This window comes from Lycium ferocissimum, chromosome 12 (genome assembly GCF_029784015.1).
Source record: "Lycium ferocissimum isolate CSIRO_LF1 chromosome 12, AGI_CSIRO_Lferr_CH_V1, whole genome shotgun sequence".
Classification (NCBI taxonomy): domain Eukaryota; kingdom Viridiplantae; phylum Streptophyta; class Magnoliopsida; order Solanales; family Solanaceae; genus Lycium; species Lycium ferocissimum.
This window is the reverse complement of record NC_081353.1, coordinates 43,830,973-43,856,634: the sequence shown is the minus strand read 5'-3', so window position 1 is coordinate 43,856,634 and position 25,662 is coordinate 43,830,973. Positions and strand designations below refer to the sequence as shown.

Sequence of the window (25,662 nt, the reverse complement as noted above, 5' to 3'; positions counted from 1 at the left end):
CTGAAATTGCTTTTAATAAATTACATTTTGGAAATGGGATTTAAAAATTGTATTTTAAAAAGGTGATCTATAAAGTATATTTGACGAACCCGTTTGGTCACGAGAACTACTCATTTTTTCGGAATATTTTTCACTTTATTTGAGAATCAGCATTTAGCCTAAAATTTCAAATACAATTGGATGAGGAATTTTGAGAACACTTAAAATCTTGTTTTCACTTTTTTCGCTTTTTTCACTTTTGGTACATTCAAATAACCAAATACTCTTTGCAAAAACTATAAAAAAAAAATATATTAAAAAAAAAAAAAAAAACACACACACAACTCAATCTTTAACTCCAACTTTGAAAATTTCAGATAAAGTGAGAAATATTTGATTTTTAAGGCCAAACGCCTACAAACAAATGTGAGTTAAGAACTTAAGATAGACATCATTTTCAAATGGTTTATTACCTCAATTAACTTAAAATGCATGTATGTCACATTTTGCATATACATTTTGCATATTTCAAAATTCTAATAAAAATTACTCCTTCCATCTCAATTTATGTGGTATCGTTTGACTTAACATAAATTAAGTTTAAGAAATAAATGAAGATTTTTAAAAATTGCGGTCTAAAAATCTTTAGACATTTATGTGACTATAAATTATTTCGATAAGGGTGAAAAAAGAAAACTTTAAAGTTAAGTTACATCTAATTATAGAAAGAAAACCTTTTTTTTTAACATATTAAAAATGAAAGGGTACCATATAAATTGAGACAATGGAGGTATGCATTAGTGAAATTCGATTAAAACAAATTCCATGTTTTGGTGAAAAAATCAAAAAGGATATCATACGAGAATTTTTACAGTAAATGGTATTTTTCATAGAGAGAAAAAGCTTTATCTCTATGCCAGAAATTTTACGAGGAAAAGATAGATGAGAGGAAACATAAATTGGAAATGGAAATTGGGAACCATGAAAGAGGCAAAAGGTTTGGAAGCAAAGTTGTCAGTGGATCCCACAAAACTCTAAAAAAGGATAGGAAATGATAAAGTAAAAGAGTATATAAAAGAGAGAAAGGATGGGAGGACAAAATTATCTGTGGGATCCGAAATTCCACTTGTCAAAAAAATGAGTGGAGCCTCACACAACTTTTATTGATTGAACCTCTATCACGATAAAATTTTTCACTTTTCATCCAACAACCAAATGAGCTCTTAGTGCAATGAATTGTCATCTCATCGTACTATATTAATTGAAAAGTAAAATATGTGTTGCATACTTTTTTTAATACTATATTAAAAAGTCATCTAATTTTAAATTTTACTCTCACACAGTTTATATATTGCTATTTCCTTATAATCTATTACAAAAAAATAATACTCTCTCCTTCCCAATTTATGTGAAGGTATTGACTGAGCACATAATTTATTTTTTTTGAAAACTCATGGTTTAAAATAAATCTTAGATTATTTTGTGGCTATAAATTATGTTTTTAAAGATAAAATGAGAAGTTTGAACTTTGAAGGTCAATTGTTACTACTAAACATGAAAAATATCACTTTTTTAAGACAAACTAAAAAGAAAAGAGTGACATAAACTGAGATGAAGGGAATAATTTATATTTGAAAATAAATTAACTTTACACTTTTTATCTTACCTTAATGAAACAGGATTTTGTTGCCACACAAATTAATGTTAAAAATTTAAGAGGAAAATTACCTCTCTCGTTTAAACTGGAGTGAAAAATTGGCTAAAACCAAACAGGTACTCCGTCCGGTCACTTTTATTTGGCCACTATAGACTTCGCACGCCCTTAAGAAATAATAAATGAAGTGCATAATTTATCATGATACTCATATTAATTGTTGCATATTTTTATTGGACTTGAAAAATTATTTGACATGAGTAATTAATATTATAGGTAAAGCAGAAAAATAAAAATTATTTCCTCTTGATATGCTAAAAGTGAAAATGTATATTTAGAATATTAGACAAGTAAAAGTGAACCGAGGGAGTAGATTGTTTTTAGTTGTCGAATTACAAATGAACATGTTTTTTTGTCTATAGTACCAAATGGAATCTTAAGGAGCCGTTTGGACATGATTTAAAATCATGATGATTTGAGGTTAAAGTTTTATTTGGACATGCAATTTCGATTTCTTAAGTTGTATTTTTCTTATAGACATAAAAACCCCACAAGTTGTGAAAACTATCAAAACTTTCCCAAATCTTATACAATCTTACCTAATGAGAAGGTCATAGTTCCTAAAAAAAATTAATACGCTACTAGAAAACCTTTCTTAAAAATACAACATCAATTGATCAAATTTTAGTTCAATAAAATGAAAAATTGAACATGAGTTGTAGTGTAACTATTTTTTAATATAATCCTCTGATAAGAGTAAATTTATTAAAAATATACTACCAACTTACAGATCTTTTAATATTTGATATAAATGATTGGTAAATATATCTATCAACTTATGGATCTATTTTTACAAAATATAGACTTATGATTCAATTTTATATTTAAAAAATATATCTAACAACTTTTTGAATTATTTGGGATTTCATGTCCGAACCCCTATTTAAGGTCTTCAACCTTACAAGGTAAAAGTGAACCAATAACAAAGTATACCAGCCAGTGAGAGTGTGAAATTATTGAAGATTAACCATGGATGAAGCGTTGAATACATCCATGGTGATTGCAGAATTAATGAAAGTGAAGGCCTGGACTCTTGGTCTCAGCCGTCTGAATCTCATTAAATATTTTCTCATGTGTGTATTACATGTATGTGAGAGTTAGTTATAACAACTAGTGCCAGCTGTATTCAGCTGGCCCCACCAATCATTTGCTCCACTAACTAACTAACTAACTCTAACTAACTCTAACCAACTCAACAACCAATACACTCAAGACTGTGATATACATGATATACTTCGAATATACGTATGTATTTGAACATGTTTCAAGTTTTAACACTCCTCCTCAGACTGGGGGTGAAATACATTAATCACTCCCAGTTTGGATAAAAGGAAATGATGCTGTGCCACGCCAAGACTCTTTGTGAGCAAATCTGCAAGTTGTAGTTTAGTGCTGAGATGAGTAGGTTGAATCAGTCCCAGTTTGAACTTTTCCCTCACAAAATGACAATCTATTTCTATATGTTTGGTTCGTTCATGAAATATGGGATTTCCTGCTATCTGAATTGCTGCTTTACTGTCACAAAACACTTTAACTGGTAGTGTAATCTTCACTTGAAGCTCTTTGAGCAACCCCAGCAACCAAAGCTGTCTCGAAGCCCGATCCGCCATACTCCCGTATTCGCCTCGTCGAACTCCACCGACCGTATGTTGTTTCTTTGATTTCCATGAAATGAGGGATCCTCCAAGTTGCACAACAAAACCAGTTACTGATCTTCTTGTATTTGGACAAGAGGCCCAGTCTGAATCACAATACACTTGCAGTTCTGTGATGGCACTCCTCCTCAGCAAAATCCCCAATCCTGGTGCCCTTTTTACATACCTTACCACCCTCAGAGCTGCATTCCAATGTGACTCTTTAGGTTGCTGCATAAATTGGCTCAACACCTGCACTGCAAAACAAATGTCTGGCCTTGTGATGGTTAGATATATCAATTTCCCAACCAATCTTTGATAGGATCCCACATCTTCTAGTATTGGATCATTCACTCCTTTGTTTGCATCACCAGCTGTGGCATCATACTCTACTGATGTGAGTTTGACATTTGGTTCAAGTGGAGTTGATGCAGGTTTTGCACCACTCAGTCCCACATCAGAAATCAACTCCAAAGTGTACTTTCTCTGGTTCAACAGTATCCCATGTTGGGATCTCAACACTTCTATCCCTAGAAAATACTTCAAGAGTCCTAAATCCTTTACTTTGAATTGACTGTGCAAATATTCCTTTGTCTCAGCTATGAGGTCTGTGCTGCTTCCTGTTATTAGCAAATCATCCACATAGATCAATACTATTACCAAGTCTGTTCCAAGTCTCTTTGTGAACAAGGAATGATCATATGAGCTCTGTGAGTAGCCTGCATTTACCAAGGCATTGGTCAATTTGATATTCCATTGTCTAGATGCTTGTTTCAAACCATACAAGGACTTCAACAACTTGCATACTCTTGTCTCCCCTTGCTTATGAAATCCCTGAGGGAGTGACATGTATACCTCCTCATCTAAGTCTCCTTGAAGGAATGCATTGTTAACATCCATTTGAAATAACTCCCAATCTAAAGATGCTGCAATACTGATCACAGTCCTAACTGTCACCATCTTTGCTACTGGTGAAAAAGTCTCATGATAATCTAGACCTTCCCTTTGTGTGTATCCTTTAGCAACCAACCTTGCCTTGTATTTGTCTACTTCACCATTTGCCTTTAGCTTCACCTTGTAGACCCATTTAGATCCAATGGTCTGCTTCCCTGGAGGCAGTTTAACAAGCTTCCATGTCTTGTTCTCTTCTAGTGCATCAATCTCCTTGCTCATGGCTTCTATCCACAACCTATTAGTAGAGGCTTCTTTGAAACTCTTAGGTTCCACTGCAGCTGAAAAACACCCTAGATATGCCTGATAGCTTGATGACAAATGAGAGTATGATATGTGATCTGATAATGGATAAGTACAATGACCAGCAGGATTATTTGTCATAACATAGTCCTTGTGCCAGATAGGTGGTTTGATGCTTCTGCTTGGTCTGAGATGTGTTTCTTCTGTCCCAAATGGCATCTGCATATCTACCTCTTCATGGGCATGTAAGGTAGGTTGGCTTGCATTTGGTCCCACCACTTCTGCATTCTCTGTTGGTGGACCATGAAGATCTGTTGCAACATCAGTTGCACCCTCAGCATCATCATTATTTGCATGCATCTGTGCAGCATCTTGTTGTCCAACTTGAGTTGCAGGACCCATATCCATACCAGCCTGATGTTCATGATCCATATCCATGCCAGCCTGTTGTTCATCTTGGGCTGCAGGATGATCTGCTTGATGTGGTTCCACAACAAGATTATCATGACCAGATGTAGTGCTTGATGAACTAATCAGATCATTATAAACATGTTCAAATCTGCACATGTATATTCGAAGTATATCATGTATATCACAGTGCTGAGTGTATTGGCTGTTGAGTTGGTTAGAGTTAGTTAGAGTTAGTTAGTTAGTTAGTGGAGCAAATGATTGGTGGGGCCAGCTGAATACAGCTGGCACTAGTTGTTATAACTAACTCTCACATACATGTAATACACACATGAGAAAATATTTAATGAGATTCAGACGGCTGAGACCAAGAGTCCAGGCCTTCACTTTCATTAATTCTGCAATCACCATGGATGTATTCAACGCTTCATCCATGGTTAATCTTCAATAATTTCACAGAGAGGAGAAACAAAGACTAGAGACCAACAATGAGTTTTCCATCAAAGAAAGATGAAACAAATTTAGCTGAAGATGAAAAGTTTGTAGCTCAACGACTGAAAATGCAATTTCACAGTACCAGAAAGGAGGATCACGAGACCATTGAATCTTATGTGAAAAGTTTGCAATCCATAGCCGATGCTCTAGCAGAAATCAACAATCCTGTATCAGATCAAGATTTGGTTTTGCAACTTCTAGCTGGTTTGCCTTCGTCAATATATTCGCCTTACCAAGACACAATCTCATCTCAGTTTCCTCTCCCTGATTTTTCAACAGCTTGTGCCAGGCTTTACATGTACGAAACATTATTGCAAGAGCAAGAAACAACAAGTCCTACTAGTAGTGAGGAGGGAAATTATTTTAATAAAGAGACATTTGATAAGTTCCTTAATATGCTTAACACGGGGAGTTATGTGGTTTCAACTGCATGGGGCCTTTGGAGTATGTTTGGAACTTCGTCAAATAAGAAATATTATAGAAAAAGACCTAGGAGAGGCCCTGGTAGGAGGTAATTCGTCAAATAAGAACTTCATCAACTCCCGGCGGTTTTCGCAATTCTGGTAGGAGGTAATTCATCAAAGCTTCGATCTAAGTAGAACTTATAAGATGGTAATCCATAAAAGTCTTGTTTTCACTAATTCTCATGTTGTGATTTCTTTTTTTTTTTTATTTTCGTTTTATGTAACAAATTCTGGACTGTTTTTATTAGCACATGGTGTTCTTGTGATCATATGTGACTGAATATGGTGTTGAAGATTTGAAGAATTCAATTTTTTTTATTTTTTTTTGTACGATACTTGATTCGCTCAGTAAAAAGTTGAGACAATGATAAAAATGATCCCTCAAACATGAGAGTAGATTCTAAGTAGTCCCTTAATAAGGCCCTGTTTGGCCATAAATACCAAAAAAAATTCACTTTTTTTGGAATTTTTGAAGTTGGAATTGAAGTTGGAGTTGTGTTTGGCCATAGTTTTTGAAATTGTAGTTTTTGGTGAAATGTAGTGTAAAAAAGTGAAAAATTTTGAAAAACAAGTTTTTTTCGTTTTTGGTATTCCGGAAAAAAGTGAATATTTTTTATGGCCAAACGCCAAAAGTAAAAAAAGTGAAAAAAATTTCCGGAAAAAAGTGAAAAATTTTTATGGCCAAACGCCCACTAAATATGCGATGAATAGTTTTGGTATTTTAAGGTTTAAATGATTGAGCACATAGTTTTTTTTTAAAAAAAAAAATTGAAACTTGTGGTGTAGAATAAATCGGGAAAAGGGTAAAAACTATTTCTCTACTTCGTTTTAATGGTTAAAGATATCATCAATTACAATTTTGGGTCATTTATGCCCCTGCTGTTATGAAATTTAGCACAGGGAGCGCCGCCTCCAAAAAAGGGTATTGCAATGCACGAACAAGATTTTTTCAAGCTCCAATGCAGATATTGGACAATGAACGGGAAACAAAAAAAAAAAAAAAAAAAAGAAAGAATTTTTCATTTAGAACGGCTCATATGGTCTTCGGCCTTAAGACGGTCCAAACCTACTCAGATTAGAAGTACACTAGCCAGTGAGAGAGTTAAAACAAACTATGGATGTTCCAAAGGAAAAAGGTGAAGTTCCTCCAACAACTCTATGCCCAACACTGAAATGGCTTCCGCAGATGAAGCAATTTTAGCTCACAACTAAAAATGCAGCTTCACGATACCAAAAAGGGCGATCATGAAACCATCGAATTCTATGTGAAAAAAATTAAAATCCACAGCCGATTCTCTAGCAGCGATCAGCAATCCAATTCTCGTGGTAATCATACTAATAACAATTCTCGGAATTCTGGTCGAAAGTAGTTATCATTTGATCAAAATTCAGTGCTATGTATCTATATGTTTAATTCTCTTGTTCTTGCTGTGTTTTACGTTTTAAGTATTAGTAGATCTTTGGTTTCCTGATTTCTTGTTTTATGTAAGTAAAGACTCAACTGCTTTCCAATTACTTATTAGTCTTCTTGAGATATTGTAATCAAGTAGTTGAAGTTCTACACAAACTTGTTTTATATTTGTGTGTTTTTCCTTTTTCAAATAATACAGCAAAATCTTGCAAAGCTCAGCAAGGGTCTACTGTTCTTTGAATTATGTTGCTGGCCCCAATAGCCCTAACTAGATGACTGCTTTAGTTATTTTCTCTATGACTAAAAATGTTGCTGGCCCCAATAGCCCCAATAGCCCAATAGCCGTAAGGAGCTATGTCGAAGAGTTCCACACAGGATTAAAAATGTGGTCTTCTCATATGATTTTAGCTAATCCTTCCATCATGAGCTAACTTTCAGGGTTGAGTTAACGTATAATTCATTTCTTTACAAGCTCACAAGCTCGTTGTAGATCATCATCTTCACTTTGCTGTACCAAGTAATGTGCTTTTCGTAAACCAACTTTGAAAAAAGTAGGGTCAAAATGACGAAGAAATCCTAAAATTAATGCAACAAGGCCGAATGAAAATAATTGATGTCACTGAAACTCAATTACATAATTAGTGGTCGTTTGGTCCACGATCAAGTTATTGGGTCCTTGAATATAATTAGGAGTATATTTCATTCTTTATATGGCATATTTATTTATATGGCAAACTTACACAATAACTAACTTAAAAGGTCCAACTTACTTCCCATAGCAACCTTTTCTAAATTACCATCCTTAGCTAAGCCCGTCAACCGGGCCGGTTTCACCGGTTCGAACTAGTAACCGGAACCGGTTGAACCGGTTAACCGGTTCCGGTTAACCGTTTATTTTTTACCGGTCCGGTTTCAATTTTTTTGAAATAGGAACCGGTAAAACCGGAATCGGACCGGTTAAACTGTTGAAATTAAATTTTTATTTTTATTTTTTTATAGTCGTTGAAATTTTGGATCGTGGGGACGTTATTGGACCGTTGGCAACGGTCCATTTGCAAAAATAGCCGTTGCCAAACGACCATTTAATCCTTTCCCCCCCCCCCCCCCCCCCCCCCAAACCCCCCCAAACTTTTTTTTTAACACTTTAACCCATCCTCCACCCCTATATAAACCCTTCTTCATTTTCATTTTAATCCATACCTATTCATTCTTCTCTTTCTCTCAAATCTCAATCTCTCAATTATAGTTACTTTGCAACAATTAGCCACTTTAAATTTCTCTCAAATAAATATTATAAAGTCTTATTATAGTTTCAATTATTAATTTTGCAATTATAATATTGTTGGTGGAGTTAGTGATCTTGCAACAATCGAAGTACCTTTGGTGGATTTGCAATTCTAGCCGCCTTCACTTTGTTGGAAATTAATCCGGCAATTTGGTACCTTCGTTCCAACTCTATCTTTATTTTTCGCAATTTAATTCTAGCAATTTAATTTGTTGCAATTTATATTCTTGTGATTTATTTGAGTGTTATTTAAATTAATTCTATTTAATAATGGCAAAGAGATTTAGACGTGGTGCCGGTAGTAGTAGTGGTATTGTTAGGGGTGGGCTTAATGAGGAAACATTTGTGGAAGAAACGCCTAATTTAGGTATTGATGTTGGTGGAAATAATCCACTTTTAGGTCATGAGGCAATGCAACAACATTTTACCAACACTTTTAATGAAATTGATGACGATGATGATGATGAAACACAAGCCCCCGAAAATCCCATAGAAGATACATGTCCTGCACAATCACATACACAAGACAAACCGCCTAGAACTCGAAAGCCAACCGCTAAAATTTGAAAATTTATGACTAAGGATAGGGAAAGCCAAACAGCTAAATGTAGCCTATGTGGACAAATATTTGCTTTTAGGCAAGGAACTAGTAAAGATGGTGGAACGGGTACACTAAATAATCATATGAGACTTAAACATATGGATGTTTGGGGAGAGCAAACGGGTTCAAATGTGGGGGGTATTCAAATGACGATAGACCCACGAACCGGTAGAAATTTTAAGTATGACAAGAAAAAAGAGCGTGTAGAAATAGCTAAAATGGTAGCTTACGATTGTTTACCATTTTCCTTTCCTTCGGGTTTGGGGTTTGTTACTTACATTCAACGTTGTTATAATCCGTTATTTGAGGGTATTCCTAGAAGTACTTGTAGAGCGGATGTTATAGATTTGTATAAAAAATATAGATTTTATTTGCGCCATGTATTTAATTCTTTAAATTGTAATGTTTCTCTTACCGCCGATTTAGGTCTTAGTCTTAACAAATTAGATTTTTTGCTATTACATGTCATTGGGTTGATGACAATTGGATTATGCAAAAAAGAATTATAGCTTTTTTATATGATGAAGGAAAAGGCCGTCACGATGGAAAAATTTTAGCGGATTCAATGTCTACTATTATGAGATTTTTTAATATTTATAGAAAAACACTTTGTATTGCTTTAGATAATGCTTCTAATAATACAAAGGCGATTGGTCTTTTAAAGAGAGAATTAAACCCTCCGCTAAAAAATATTTTTCATGTGAGATGTAGTTGTCACATTTTAAATTTAATTGTTAAAGATGGTCTTGTGCATTTTGATGATTCTATTCAAAAAGTTAGAGATGCGGTTGCGTTTCTTTTTTGTAATGCTAATAGGGGAAGGCTTAGAGATTTTAAGAATGCTTGTGTGGAAAATAACCTTAGACCTAGGAAAATTCAAGTAGAAATTGAGACTAGGTGGAACTACACTTACATTATGCTACAACAAGCATATGAGTACAGGATACAACAAGTTCACAACAAATATAATATTAATAGTGATGATTGGTTAAATTTTACGCATTGGGAAGATGTTAAAGAATGTATAGAACTCTTAGAAAATTTTTATAATGCAACTCTTGCTTTTTCTAGACAATTCTATCTCACGGTAACCGGAATTTTAGCCTACTTAGCGGAAATAGCTAGAGTTTTACAAGAATATAAATATAAACCCGGTTATCAAGCGGCTATTTTTGAAATGATAATAAAATTTAAGAAGTATTTTTTTCCCATCCCAACTTTATTTATATTGGGTTTTTTAAATCCTTGTTTAAAAGTGTCTTATACTAAAGCATTGGTTGGTCAAATTTATACATTTTTAGAAATTGAAGCGGGAGTTCAACCATCTTTAGCTGAAGCCGAACTCGCTATTGATGATGAGTTTAGAAAAGTTTTTACTCATTATTCTAATTTGGAAGAACGTGCTACACCCGTTGCTCCACGCCCTACTACTTCTCAAAGTAGCAAAAAGGGCTTGTCGGGTTTATCGCATTTATACGTATATACGAATTTATAAACTTAGAAAAAAAATTAAGCTATAAATATAAGTTATAATATATAAGTTATATATATATATATATATATATATATATATATATATATATATATATATATATATATATGTTTAAGTTATACATTATATTATATATTATAAGTATATACATATAGTATACTTAAACATATATATATACTTATAGTATACTTAAAATATATATATATATATATATATATATATATATATATATATTACTATTATATATAAGAGGGAATGTGAGGACTTTTGTAGTCCTCACAATAATTTCCCAAATTTTTAAAAACTTTTTCATTAATTACTTTTATGTCCTAATTTTATTTATTTAAGTCAATTTTTTTGTTTTTTGTTTTTAAAGTCTACTTTTCAAAAGCTATCGAGTCTGGGGACTTTTGTAGTCCTTACAATAATTTTCAAATTTTTTTAAAACTTTTTAATTAATTACTTTTAGGTCCTAATCTTATTTATTTATGTCAATTTTTTTGTTTTTGTTTTTAAAGTCTACTTTTCAAAAGCTATCGAACCTCCTACCGGACCATTTTTCACGTTCTTTGATATTTTCATTGGACCGATATGATGTTGAGCCCAATTAACGAAATGGTTCAAAATTGGTGATTTTATTATTCCTCCAAAGATTTTTTTTCATATCCATGTTCGAACCCCTAATCCCTAATTAAGAGAGTTAAAAAAAAATACAACTTGCACAAGTTAAATTATGTATTTGTCTTAAAAGTTCATTAATTATGTATAATTATTTATTTAGAATTAAATTGAGAAAATTAGGATACATAAGTTGTAATGTGTGTTCCAAATGATTTGAATTAAATAATTTCATCAAAATGGAAGTTAAAATATTAGTGGAATGAAAATTTTACTTTTATATAACTATACTTATAAGTATATTATATGGTTGTTGTTGTTATATTGTATACTACTAACACAAATATATATTTATATATAGTTAAAATATACTATATATTATATATATATTAAGTTATACCTATATTTAGTATATATATATATATATATATATATATATATATATATATATATATATATATATATATATATATATATATATATATATATATATATATATATTAAGTATATATACTATATATATATAGTAATATAGTATACATATAACTTAAACATATATATATATATATAACTTAAACATATATATATATCTATATATATATAAGTTATATAACCTAATATATTGATATATATAATAAGTATATATATATTATATAGGTATATATAGTATAATATATTAAGCATATAACTAATATATATATATATATATATATATATATATATATATATATATATATATATATATATATAACGTATATACACATATATTTAAGTTGTATTCAAGAAATATTTAAACTTTGCTTATAAACTTATATAACATATGTAAATATACCTACAATATACTAATAAATACTATAATATATATATACTATACAAAAAAAAAAAAAAAAAAAGGGGGGGGGGGGGGGGGGGGGGGTTTGGACCGTTTATAAATTACCCAAAGCTTTTATTTGCCAAGACAAGGTTTGTATTAACGGAAACCTTTGTATTGGTAAAAAATATTTCAAACCAAGCTTATTTTGGGTAACATTCATCCATAAATGTATTTCCTGATTTTTTTTAATGTATTCTAGTGATTTTTTTTTTTTTTTGATGTATTTCAGTGATTTTTTTTTTGCTTTAATGTATTTCAATGTCTTTTTTTTATATAAGTATTTCTGTGATTTTTTTTTTTGATGTATTTTAGTGATTTTTTTTTTTTTTTTTTTTGATTTGATGTATTTAAGTGGCTTTTTTTGATTTATTTCAAAATCGTGTACATTCAAAATACATTTTAAGCCAAATACATTCAAATTTTCGTGTATTTGAAAATACGCTTCATATATTCTTTGTATTTGAATGGATTCAAACAAAATTTCAAATACATTATGTATAAATCACAAATTACGGGCATGATGGGATTGACCCTCATAAAAAATCGAACCCGTTGGTTCTCGTTATACTCATAACTTTCTTCTTGGACTCTTGATCATGAAATGATATGCATAATGAAAAAGAACATTCTTTTTGTCTTTCTTAACTCAAGTAAAAATCGTAATAATATTCTAAAGTAATGCATAATGCCATTCGGCTTGTATAGCTTACAAGGCTAATGTCGTATACATGAATTCCGCAAAAGTCTCTAACATAAGATATGATATCAAAACCTAGGTTGGGACAAGACCCCAACATACCCATAATGTGCATCTCGGCTCATGAGGACATCTCCGCGGTCATGAACCGAATGGAGTCTACCAATTATGAACATCCTATAGTCAAACGGATAACTTTCTTGCAAAGCACATGGGGACGTGGCATGGAACACGAGCCAAAGGGACGTCGTTACGGGTAATGTGCGAGTATGTAAAAGCTTAATAAGCATAATGTAAGCATATGAAATAACATAGTATGGACGAGTTATGAAATGAAAAAGCTAGGTATACCTCTATAATGTTTGTTAAACTTACGTATTTTCTAGGGAAACTTCCATTTCATACATTTGAACACATAGTGGTATCATCAAACCATAGAGGTTCGGTGTCTTACGTATAACCATATAAAGCTTGGTGTTAATGTTCCTACCAATTTGTTAATGGAATGTCTATGCTCTGTTGTTCGTACACGACTGTAAACTTTGATAGAAATAATACATGCCAACTTACTTCATAAACATCATCATATCATATATGCATATCTATATTTATGACCATATAGTGTAATCATCATTGCCCGCGTTATATCGTGATACTTTTAGTGGTGCGCGCCCGTTCCATATAGACACGGTGTAATCATCCATAACCCGCCCATTTTAAACATCTTGATATATTAATATCATCATCACATATATCTCATAGGCTCATCATAACCTTATCATAAACTTATCATAATCTTGTCATAACTTATCATCATTATACATTTATCATAGAACATACATTAGAACTAAAGGACAACTGTAGTTATGTTAGGGTGACGTAAGGTCGTGAACCCCCGATTCCATTATGGAGCATTCATAAGCATTCTGCCTCACCTTGAAGGAATTAGCACATAAGGTGAGTGTATACAATAAACAACATCAATGAGTCGTAATTAGGATCATTACTTTAGAATCCTTAGACTGAACTCATCATCATCACTATCATGCTCATAACGTATCTCTTATCTTTATCTCATATGAGGCTCTTCATGAACATAGACTTATAAATTTTGAAATGTAAGAAAGTCAAGGGAAATATCGGAGAATTCATGCCATGGAGTCATGCCTTAGAAAGAAAGGACTAGCCTTAAATACCTTTTCGTTTAGCTACTCTATTGCTTGAACGTTCTCCTTTAATGCTCATGTTTCTACCTTCAATAGAGTTTGTACTAACATTAGATAATCGATAGCTTAGCATACTTGACTGAAGCTAGAGAAAAAATGGGCAGCATTTCCTTTGTTTATACAACTTTCTCCGTATCATATATCAACTCCCAAACGTCTATAATAATATTCACAACATCATAAGCAATAATCTTTATTCACCTACATTATCCATATTTCCCAATTTCGCTTCAAATCACCCCATAACCATGGTCATAGTAGACTATTACATTCACGCACATATAATGTTCATCCTATGTTCTTAATGTCATTTATAACATAGTTATAATCACAATATGTCAAGAATCATGACTCATTCCAAGTTATACTCAAAAATGTCACTATCCTTACATTCATGACCCATTTTCTATCTCCTTCTACAATCCAAGTCTTTCAACCTCCCAATGCTTTAAACAACATGGAATGATCATAAAACTTACCTTAGATAGTGTGAAAATGAGCTTTGAGTGGAAACACTTCACTTGAGCAAAACCCTAGTTCTACTTCCAATGAGATTTCTTGTCTTGAATGAAGTGATAATAGTTTCTTGCACTTGATTCACTTGAATTTATGATATTGATCTTTCATTTCCTTTTTATTCTTGAAGATGAAATATATGGAATGTTCTAGAGGCTTGGAGAGTAGTGGAGAGGAGTGGAAAATGAAAATAATGAAGTGGGAACATCATTTTATACTTGGACTTAACTCAGCCCGTCGGGACTTCCACGGACACTAAGGGTGTCAAGTGGGTCGAGCCGGGCCGGGACATTTAAATGTGGACCACAAGGGGCCGGGTCGGGACCGGGCCGGGCCGTAAGTTAGGGGGTCGGGCTTGAAGAGGGAAAAGGGTTGGACCCAACCACCCCGGATAGGGGGCTACACCTAAGCTAACCGGGCCGGGCCGGTTATAGTTAGTGGGCGGGTTTTTTTTTTTTTTTTTTTTTTAAAGTTATAATACAAAAATAGACATTTATATTTACTAATAATAATAAAATTAACATTTACATCTAATGATAAAATTGCTAAATTAAAAAAAAAGTTTAGTTGTCATCAAATTCAAAAAAAGAGAGTTATAAATTTAAAAACTAGCCGTTGCTAATTTTATTTGAACCCCTAAATTTATGAATAACTTCACTTTGGTCATATTTTCAAACTATAAATACCCCTCCATTCTTCTTCATTTTCACACAATTCTTCCACAATTCTCTCTTTATCTAAATTTGTTATTGAATTAGTGTACAACTTCACCTCCACCTTCTCCTGAGTTCGAAGATCAACTTCAAGTGTGGTGTGGATGCATTTTGAGCGAGTAAATGAGGAACATGTTAAATGTCAACATTGTTGACATATATCTCCACAATCAAAAAAGTCGGGTATTATTTTATAAAATGAATGGGGTGTTGTTGTGTGTTGCGTAGACACTTGTGAAAAGGCATGAAATTGGCGAATGATTTATCAAAAGTATATTTGTTGAGATAAGTACTATCACAATCTAATATATACTATATACTGAAAATGTATCAAAGGTATATTTGTTGAGAAAACAAGATTGTCTAGCTTTAAAATACAATTTTAAAGAAAACTAAAGTGCTCCGTAAAAAGAGACTATAATTTATTGGGATATAATGTATTTAAAATACTTATTATTAGTAATAAATGTAGTACTTATCTTGTTTTTTTTTTTTTTTTTAATTTGAAGTATGTTTATGCCCGGGGCGGGCCATCATTGGTTTTATCAATGGTGGCTTTATGGTCCAACCGTAAAACCCACCTAGAACACCTCTTAGGTTTATATCCGGGCCGATGGGTTGGATGTTTCGGGTTGGCGAATAATAATAGATTTGGACACTTATACGGTCCGTACAAAATTATACAGTCCGTATAAGTGACCGTACTTCACCATCAGAGAAACAACATTTCTATTGGGTGTTATATGGACACTTATACGGACCGTATAAGCGGTCGTATAACCCCATTTCTCAAAAATTGTTTCCGTCGTTCGTTTGATCTCCAATCCTTATGGAAAAAATGACACTTGTTTAACACTTCATTAACAATCTAAGGGACGTTATAACTCTCCTTTAAGACATCATCAAGCCATCATTAACTTGGTACTTGTGAATCCTTTCCGATACATAACGTATACCTCATGTAACGACCCGTTTGGTCGTTTAACACTTTTATGCCTAACATCTCTAAAACACCCTTTTTGTGGTCTAATTTTGGTATCTATAGCTTGCGATAACGGGTGATTCGGTTATTTAATTGACAAGAATTTTAGACCCCGTATTTTATACGTCGAGTGATTCGCGAAAGAATCAACGTGAGATAGAAACCTCGGATTTACTTAGTATAAAAATATTATTGGAGATTAGGAATTACTTAAGTGTGGTGTTAAGTAAAAATTGGTGACAATAATAAGCCAACAAGAGCCTCAACATCCAAGGTAAAAAGGATGACTCAAGTCATCTAAAATAAGGCAAATGGAAGACATACAAGTGTGAAATTAAATGTTGATTCATCCACTACATTTTCAACATATTGTGGACAATTAAATTTGGAAGAAAACTTACATGATACATTCGGCTAGGGCTGAAAATTTTGGAGGAGAAAAAGTTGAAGCATACAATTGAATATTTGAGCATCCACTACTTTATGAAAGTATACATTGTTTTAGGAGGACATAACATGGTGGAGGGATCATTTCACATTTAATATTGCTCATCCATCTTGGCATGATTACAATAGACAAAGGGTGGTGCATGAATCATTCAACACACATAAGATTGTCTTGTAAACAATTGAAAAGAAAGAAGAAGAGGAACAAGGGGTCGGCCAAATGAGGCTTATAGCCGAAAGTGGTGAGGCAAATATTGAAAGTTTGTGTAAAGTTAATTGAGTGCTCAATGTCATGAGTGGAGCATGTGTTGTATCCAACTTGTAGGCATCATAATTTAACAAAATAATGACTAAGACATCAGCCATCACAATTCATTTCAACTACACAACACAAAGAAAGAAAACCTAATTCTAGAGAGAGAAAGCTCTCGGCCACATTGGCTGATTTTGAGCTCTTTGTGTGTTGATCCAAAAATTATTTTCCAAGGTGTTTCAACCCTTTAGAAGGTCCCTAAAACGTGAAGATAGTCTTTGGAGCAACAAGAACCATTTTCATCTCAAGTCACCAACTCTAGCCAAGTAAAGAATTCAAGTGGTCAAGGTAAGATCTAACTTTCTTTTCATGTATTAAGGGTGATGTAGATGTGTGAATATAAGTTGTATGCATGAAATAAGGTGTGTTGATGTTGGAACATGGTAATAGTTATGGAGTTATATGGGTTGATGTTGAAGTATGATTGTAACTTGACGAACATGAATCGCATGCATCAAATCATGAAAGTTGGTGTTGGAATGGTAGTTAGTCGTAGGGACTGTTTTTGGTGAATTTAATGGACTGATTTTCTTTAATAAATATAGTTGTTACTATCATAGATCTCATGGTAAAAAGAATGAAAAGAATTAGAAGGTTAAAGGTGAAGTTATGTTAGTATGAAAATGGTTGAATCTATGATTTTATGTGAGTGATGTTGAAGCATGGTGTAGCCGTGTGTGGACTGTTTTGGGAAGAAGTTAGTGAACTGTTTTTACTTGATATTTTGATTGTCATTATCATGAAATTTATGATGGAAATGAAGGTGTTTAATGGTTGGAGTTGAAACTAAAGTCATTTGTGAGTTGTTATAAGGATTATAAAAATGAAGATATAGCGTAGTTGCGTATGAATTGATGTTGTACTTATCGTGTGGATAGCTGGTCGTAACTTACTGAAATTATATGAAAAGAAGACATGAAATGATGTATAAAAATCACATGTGGTTGGCTTAGTATGTTCGTAAACATTTGCAAGAATTCCGAACATCGTTATGTTGTGGTAGTGGACTGTTTTGGACTTATACTTTCATTAAGTTGGAAAGAATAATTATAAGTTAAGAGTATACACCATATTGTATGTTGGATGGAATGTTATAAGTTGTGACATACAAACGTTAAAGCTACAAACTATTAGAAGTAACTTGAGAATGTCGTAGCCGTATGTGAATCAATATTGCATGTCATGAATGTGGGCTGTTTAGAATATAAATATAGCAGTATGGGTGTCCTTAGAGTCGTATTCTAACGTAGATCGCATATTTTATAGATTTCGATCGTTCAGAGGCTCTACGCAAAGGAAAGACATTAGCTTGATTGTTCGTGGCATCCGCTCGGCATTGAGGTAGGTTACGGTCTACTTTAGTTAGACTCTGATTAGAGAATCGTATGTAGTTGTAAAAAGTGACGGGGACAGCATATAGGCCTCCGGCATGAAGTAGAGGTGATTTCCGTTAGATTGGCTTTGTTAGTTGCTATGTGGGCTTGTCGCCATATGTGTTATTTTACGTGATTATCACTGTTCGTATCTCGTCACATACTAGCTCACTCACCGTGTGTAAAGGAATGGTAACATTAATATGACTTGTATTGGTTGACTATATATTGATGATATTGTTGAGGCCGATATCATGCATGACATGTCTTTTATATTATTGTTATGATGATTGGTGAGGTGAGTGATCGAGAGACTCCGAGGTCTTTCTTGGGAGATTGAGAGTGACAGAGAGACTCCGAGGTCTTTGCCGGAGAGAGTAAAAGAGAGATGAGTGTTTGTTGCCCGAGGTTTCTTGCCGGGAACAATGGAGTGTCCGATGCCCGAGGTCTTTGCGGGATCGTGAGAGTGTGCTCGTGATCCGAGGTTATATTCGGAGCGAGTGGTACATGGACTTCGCGGGTCCCCCATGGGTCATGACTATGAGGCATTGCCATAGCATGTGTGTACGGGAGTGGAGTGTGAGAGGTGACTATTGCATTGCATTGCATTGCATTCATCCACTTATATATTTGGTGATCATTTGGTGAATTATATCCGTCTTGGTTGATTTCATGATTCCTTTACACCTTACTTGTATTGATATGTGACCATACTGTTTGCTCTATGTGCTACTTGTTGGTTTTGACTTCTTCATGCGTTATCTAATCATTGTCGGCCTATGATGCCTACCGGTACAAGTGTTGTACCGATACTACTCTTCTTGCCGCACTTTTGTTGAGTGCGAGTACGATCCGAGCTCCGGTTCTAAACCCCGTGGCCGATACGTGAGGGTGACATCTTTTAGTTATTCGGGGTGAGCTACCGTCATCCGTGGCCCCCGAAGAACCTCCTCTATCTATTTCTCGTTTTTGTATTCGACGACAATATGTAGCCTTCGGGTATTTTCGGACTTCTATTTCGTCCTATGTTAGCGCTCTTGTACCCTTTGACCAGATTTTTGGGATTGTCGTGACATTTCTTGTTATGATAAGTATTTAAAACTTGATAACTTATTCTTAAATAAATTTTCCGCTTATTTAACTTGTTATTAGTAATGTGGTTCGCCTACTCGAAGGGATAGTGTAGGTGCCACCACGACTCGTGAATTGGGTCGTGACAAAGTTGGTATCAGAGCTTCTAGGTTAATTGGTCTAGTGAGTACAAGAGCAATGTCTAGTAGAGTCTTGCGGATTGGTACGTAGACGTCCGTACCCATCCTCGAGAGGCTATAGGACATTTAGGAAACACTCCACTTCTTTTCTTCATTTCGTGCTAGTTCAATCCGATTGGTATACGGTTCATTCTTTTCGTGCGAGATTGTTCAGATTGGTATCTTAACCTCATTTCTGTGTTCGCTCACAGATGGTAAGGACGCGATCGAACCTCTGCGGAGGCCGAGAGCACACGCACCTGCACCTGCACCTGCACCTGCACCTGCACCCGCATCTATACCCGTTGCCCGAGCAGCTGTCCGTGGGCGAGGCAGGGGACGTGGCAGGGGACGTGGCAGGGGCAGAGGCCGTGTAGCTATTCCGAATAGGAACCAAGCACCAGCACCTGCTCAGGACCCTGACATAGAGTTGACTCCGGAGCTTGACCATATTCCGGACGAGAAGATTAGGGCTGCTGAGACACCGCCTGAGGTCGCTGCTACTCCCGATTTTCAGGGGGCTGTGTTTCGAGTGTTGGGATACTTTGACAGTTTGGCTCAGGCGGGAATGATTCCAGTTGCTCCAGATGGCTCGCAGAGACTAGAGTGGGAGGTCATACTCCCGATGCTACGATTGCCCCGGGATTTCGGACATCGGGGATATTACCCGGCGACAGCAGTGGCGCCCCGAATTGATGCTACTCCAGTATTTGATTTTGCTCTAAGGCCTGTACATGGGCCAGTATTGACCAGTGAGGAACGAAAATTGTTCGAGGGGTTTACCAAAATGTCTCCCCCCTGGTTCCAGGGTACTCCCGGGGAAGATGCGTATGAGTTTATTGTTAGCTGCCATGAGATGCTTCATAAGTTGGGTATAGTGGAGTCTCACGGGGTCGATTATGTTTCTTTCCAGCTAGTTGGGGATGCTAAGCAGTGGTGGAGATCATACATGGAGTGTCGACCAGTTGGCTTGCCACCTTTGACCTGGACCCAGTTCTATCGGGTGTTTACGGAGAAGTATGTCCCTCGTACTGCGAGAGACAACGGGAAGGATGAATTTTCGACATTGGAGCAACGGGGTAGGTCGGTTGCGGAGTATGAGACCGATTTCTCGCTTTGTCCCGTTATGCGACGGCATTACTTCCCACGAGGCCGAGAGAGAGGAGATTTGTGAAGGGTTTGGACCTTTCGCTTCGGCTGGCGACCTTACAGTTAGAGGCCTGCGGGGCCTCATTTCAATCAGTAGTAGAGCATGCTAGGAGGGTTGAGTCAGAGATGGGTCGGACACATAGTGGGGGTGGCGACAAGAAAACTCGTGGATTTGATAGTTTCAAAGGTCCTATTAGAGGTGGGGGACGCCATGACAAGGTTCGTCATCATCCCTACAGCCGCCCCATCCAGTCATCACTTCAGGCTTTAGCAGGTGGTTCTTCAGGTTATAGCGGGCATAATTCTGAGCAGACTTCCCGAGGTTCTTACTCTCGACCTTCAGACCGCGGGGGGTATTCTGGTTATTCTATGACAGTTCAGCAGCCTATGGCCAGAAGAGCATGTTTTGAGTGTGGTGAGACAGGGCATTTCGCGAGAGAGTGTCCTAGATCCGGCAAGGTTCTAGAGTTCAAACATCTAGGCCTCCGGCACCGCCAGCTAGAGGAGGAGGATATTCTAATAAAGGGGGTTCGCAGTCGAGCAGAGGTGGCCATCAACCTAGCAGAGGTGGTCATCAATCTGGTAGGGGAAGCGCTCAGTCAGTGAGAGGAGGATCTCAGGCAGTCCGTGGTGGTCGTGGAGGCACACAGTCCGAAGGTGGGCGTTCCCATTTCTATGCTTTTCCGGGTAGACCAGAGGCCGAGGCCTCTAATGCGGTTATCACGGGTATTATTTCGGTTTGTCACCAATCAGCTTCTGTCTTATTTGATCCGGGTTCTACTTTCTCTTATGTGTCCACTTATTTCTCCACGGGTCTGGATATGCTTTGTGATATGCTTGATGTACCTATTCGTGTCTCTACTCCTGTCGGAGATTCGGTGATAGTAGATCGGGTCTATAGGTCTTGTGTAGTCACATTCATGGGGTATGATACGTGGGTAGACTTGGTTATTTTGGATATGGTGGATTTTGATATTATTTTGGGGATGGACTGGTTATCTCCCTATCATGCTATTTTAGACTGTCACGCCAAGACGGTCACGTTAGCCATGCCGAGGTATTCCGCGATTAGAGTGGAAGGGTACTCTAGTCCAAAGCCCTAAGAAAATCATATCATTTATTCGGGCAAAGAAATTAGTGGATAAGGGGTGTTTAGCATATTTGGCTCATATTCGGGATACTAGTGTGGACACTCCTTCCCTAGAGTCAGTGCCAGTGGTTTGTGAGTTCTCAGAGGTTTTCCCTACGGATTTACCTGGAATGCCACCCGATCGAGATATTGACTTTTGCATTGACTTGGAGCCAGGCACCCGACCTATTTCTATTCCACCATATCGGATGGCTCCGGCAGAGTTGAGAGAGTTGAAGGAGCAGTTGCAAGACTTGTTGAGCAAAGGATTTATTAGACCCGATCTCTCCTTGGGGTGCTCCGTTCTATTCGTGAAGAAGAAGGATGGTACCATGCGGATGTGTATCGATTATCGGCAATTGAACAAAGTTACAATCAGAAATAAGTATCCAATACCCCGCATTGATGACTTATTTGACCAGCTTCGGGAGCATCGATCTTTTCTAAGATTGATTTGAGGACAGGCTATCATCAGTTGAAGATTCGAGCGGAGGATATTCCGAAGACCGCTTTTAGGACTCGTTATGGTCATTATGAGTTCTTGGTGATGTCTTTCGGGCTTACTAATGCCCCCGCAGCATTCATGAATTTGATGAATGGGATCTTCAAGCCATACTTGGATTCATTCGTGATCGTGTTTATTGATGACATCTTGGTGTACTCTCGGAGTAAGAAAGATCACGAGGAGCACCGAGGATCGTGCTTGGCTTGTTGAAAGAGAAGAAATTATATGCCAAGTTTTCCAAGTGTGAGTTCTGGCTCAGTTCCGTAGCATTTTTGGGACATGTTGTGTCCAAAGATGGGATTATGGTTGATCCCAAGAAGATTGAGGCGGTTAAAGATTGGGCCAGGCCTACGTCAGTGACTGAAATTCGGAGCTTCGTGGGCCTTGCGAGTTATTATCGCCGATTTGTGAAGGGGTTTTCATCTATTGCTTCCCATTTGACTAGGTTGACTCAGAAGAATGTGCCTTTCCAATGGTCCGATGAGTGTGAAGAGAGCTTTCAAAAGCTCAAGGCTTTATTGACTTCAGACCCGATTTTGGCTTTTGTAGAGGGAAAGGACTTTCTTGTTTATTGTGATGCTTCTCGGATTGGCTTGGGTTGTGTGTTGATGCAAGAGGGTAGGGTGATCGCGTATGCTTCGAGACGACTAAAGGTTCACGAGAAAAACTACCCCACTCATGACTTAGAGTTGGGCGCAAAGTAGTCTTCGCATTGAAGATGCGGAGACATTACTTGTATGGAGTCCATTGTGAGGTGTTCACGGATCACCGTAGTCTTCGGCATGTGTTTAATCGGCGGGATCTAAATTCAAGGGCGTAGATGGATGGAGTTGCTTAAGGACTATGATATTACCATTCTTTATCATCGGGAAAAGCAAATGTGGTAGGCGATGCGTTGAGCCGAAAGGCGGTGAGTATGGGTAGCTTGGCGCGTTTGATTGTGGAAGAGCGTCCTTTAGCCATGGAGGTGCGGTGTTTGGCTAATAGTATGGTGAGACTCGATATTTCGAGAACACGGTAAGGTTCTAGCTTGTGTGGAGGCGAGGTCATCTCTTTTGGAGCGATTAGGGCCCAGCAGTTTGAAGATGTAAAATTGTGTAAGATTCGGGATAAGGTGCTAAGTGGAGAAGCCAAGGAGGCTATTCTTGATGATGAGGGTATTTTGAGGATTAAAGGGCGCATTTGCGTACCTAGAGTTGGTGATTTGATTCCGTTAATCTTGAAGGAGGCTCATAGTTCCAGATACTCCATTCATCCAGGAGCAACAAAGATGTATCGTGACTTGAGGCAACACTATTGGTGGGGTAGAATGAAGAGAGACATTGTGGAGTTTGTTGCACAGTGTTCGAATTGCCAGCAGGTTAAGTATGAGCACCAGAGACCAGGTGGCATGCTTCAGAGAATGCCCATTCCCGAGTGGAAATGGGAAAGGATCGCCATGGATTTCGTAGTTGGTCTTCCGAAGACTCTGGGTAAGTTTGATTCGATTTGGGTTATCGTGGATAGGTTGACTAAGTCCGCACACTTCATTCCGGTTCAGACTACTTATAATGCGGAGAAGTTGGCCAGGATCTACATCCGGGATGTAGTGCGATTGCACGGGGTTCCTATTTCCATCATTTTCGACAGAGGCACTCAGTTTACTTCCCATTTCTGGAGGACTTTGCAAAAAGAACTGGGGACTCAGTTAGATTTTAGCACCGCGTTCCACCCGCAGACAGATGGTCAGTCCGAGAGGACTATTCAGGTGCTTGAGGATATGTTGAGGGCGTGTGTTATTGATTTTGGTGGTCATTGGGACAAATTTTTACCCTTGGCAGAGTTCGCATACAATAATAGCTACCATTCCAGTATTGATATGGCGCCATTCGAGGCTTTATATGGTAGGAGGTGTCGTTCTCCTATTGGGTGGTTTGATGCTTTTGAGGTTCGACCTTGGGGTACAGATTTGCTAAGAGAGTCCTTGGATAAGGTGAAGCTTATTCGGGGAAAGCTTCTAGCGACTCGAGTAGGCGAAAGAGTATCTTTGACCGGAAGGTTCGTGATATGGAGTTCATGGTTGGTGAGCGTGTCCTATTGAAGGTTTCACCCATGAAGGGTGTGATGCGATTTGGGAAGAAAGGTAAGTTGAGCCCGAGGTTTATTGGCCCTTTTGAGATTCTTCGTCGTGTTGGCGAGGTGGCTTATGAGTTGGCGTTACCACCGGGTTTGGCAAATGTTCATCCGGTATTCCATGTTTCCATGCTAAAGAAGTACCATTCGGACGGGTCTTATATCATTCGGTGGGATTCGGTACTATTAGATCGAATCTATCCTTCGAGGAAGAGCGGTAGCAATCCTAGATAGACAAGTTAGAAGGTTAAGGACCAAAGATATTGCTTCGGTCAAGGTGGTGGAAGCACCGTCCGGTGGAGGAGGCCACTTGGGAGACCGAGGCAGATATGCGGAGTAGATATCCTCAGTTGTTCGACAGTTCAGGTACCTCCTTTTCTCCACCTTTACCCTAGACGCTCGAGGACGAGCGATTGTTTGATTGGTATCTAATGTAACGACCCGTTTGGTCGTTTAGCACTTTTATGCCTAACATCTCTAAAACACCCTTTTTGTGGTCTAATTTTGGTATCTATAGCTTGCGATAACCGGTGATTCGGTTATTTAATTGACAAGAATTTTAGACCCCGTATTTTATACGTCGAGTGATTCGCGAAAGAATCAACGTGAGATAGAAACCTCGGATTTACTTAGTATAAAAATATTATTGGAGATTAGGAATTACTTAAGTGTGGTGTTAAGTAAAAATTGGTGACAATAATAAGCCAACAAGAGCCTCAACATCCAAGGTAAAAAGGATGACTCAAGTCATCTAAAATAAGGCAAATGGAAGACATACAAGTGTGAAATTAAATGTTGATTCATCCACTACATTTTCAACATATTGTGGACAATTAAATTTGGAAGAAAACTTACATGATACATTCGGCCTAGGGCTGAAAATTTTGGAGGAGAAAAAGTTGAAGCATACAATTGAATATTTGAGCATCCACTACTTTATGAAAGTATACATTGTTTTAGGAGGACATAACATGGTGGAGGGATCATTTCACATTTAATATTGCTCATCCATCTTGGCATGATTACAATAGACAAAGGGTGGTGCATGAATCATTCAACACACATAAGATTGTCTTGTAAA

At 36.6% G+C, this 25,662-nt stretch overlaps 1 pseudogene; it reads left to right on the top strand.

Annotated features, from left to right (window-relative positions):
* The first annotated feature begins 5,417 nt into the window (after positions 1 to 5,417).
* On the top strand, positions 5,418 to 24,976 carry LOC132039344 (uncharacterized; annotated as a pseudogene).
* Positions 24,977 to 25,662: the final 686 nt, after the last annotated feature.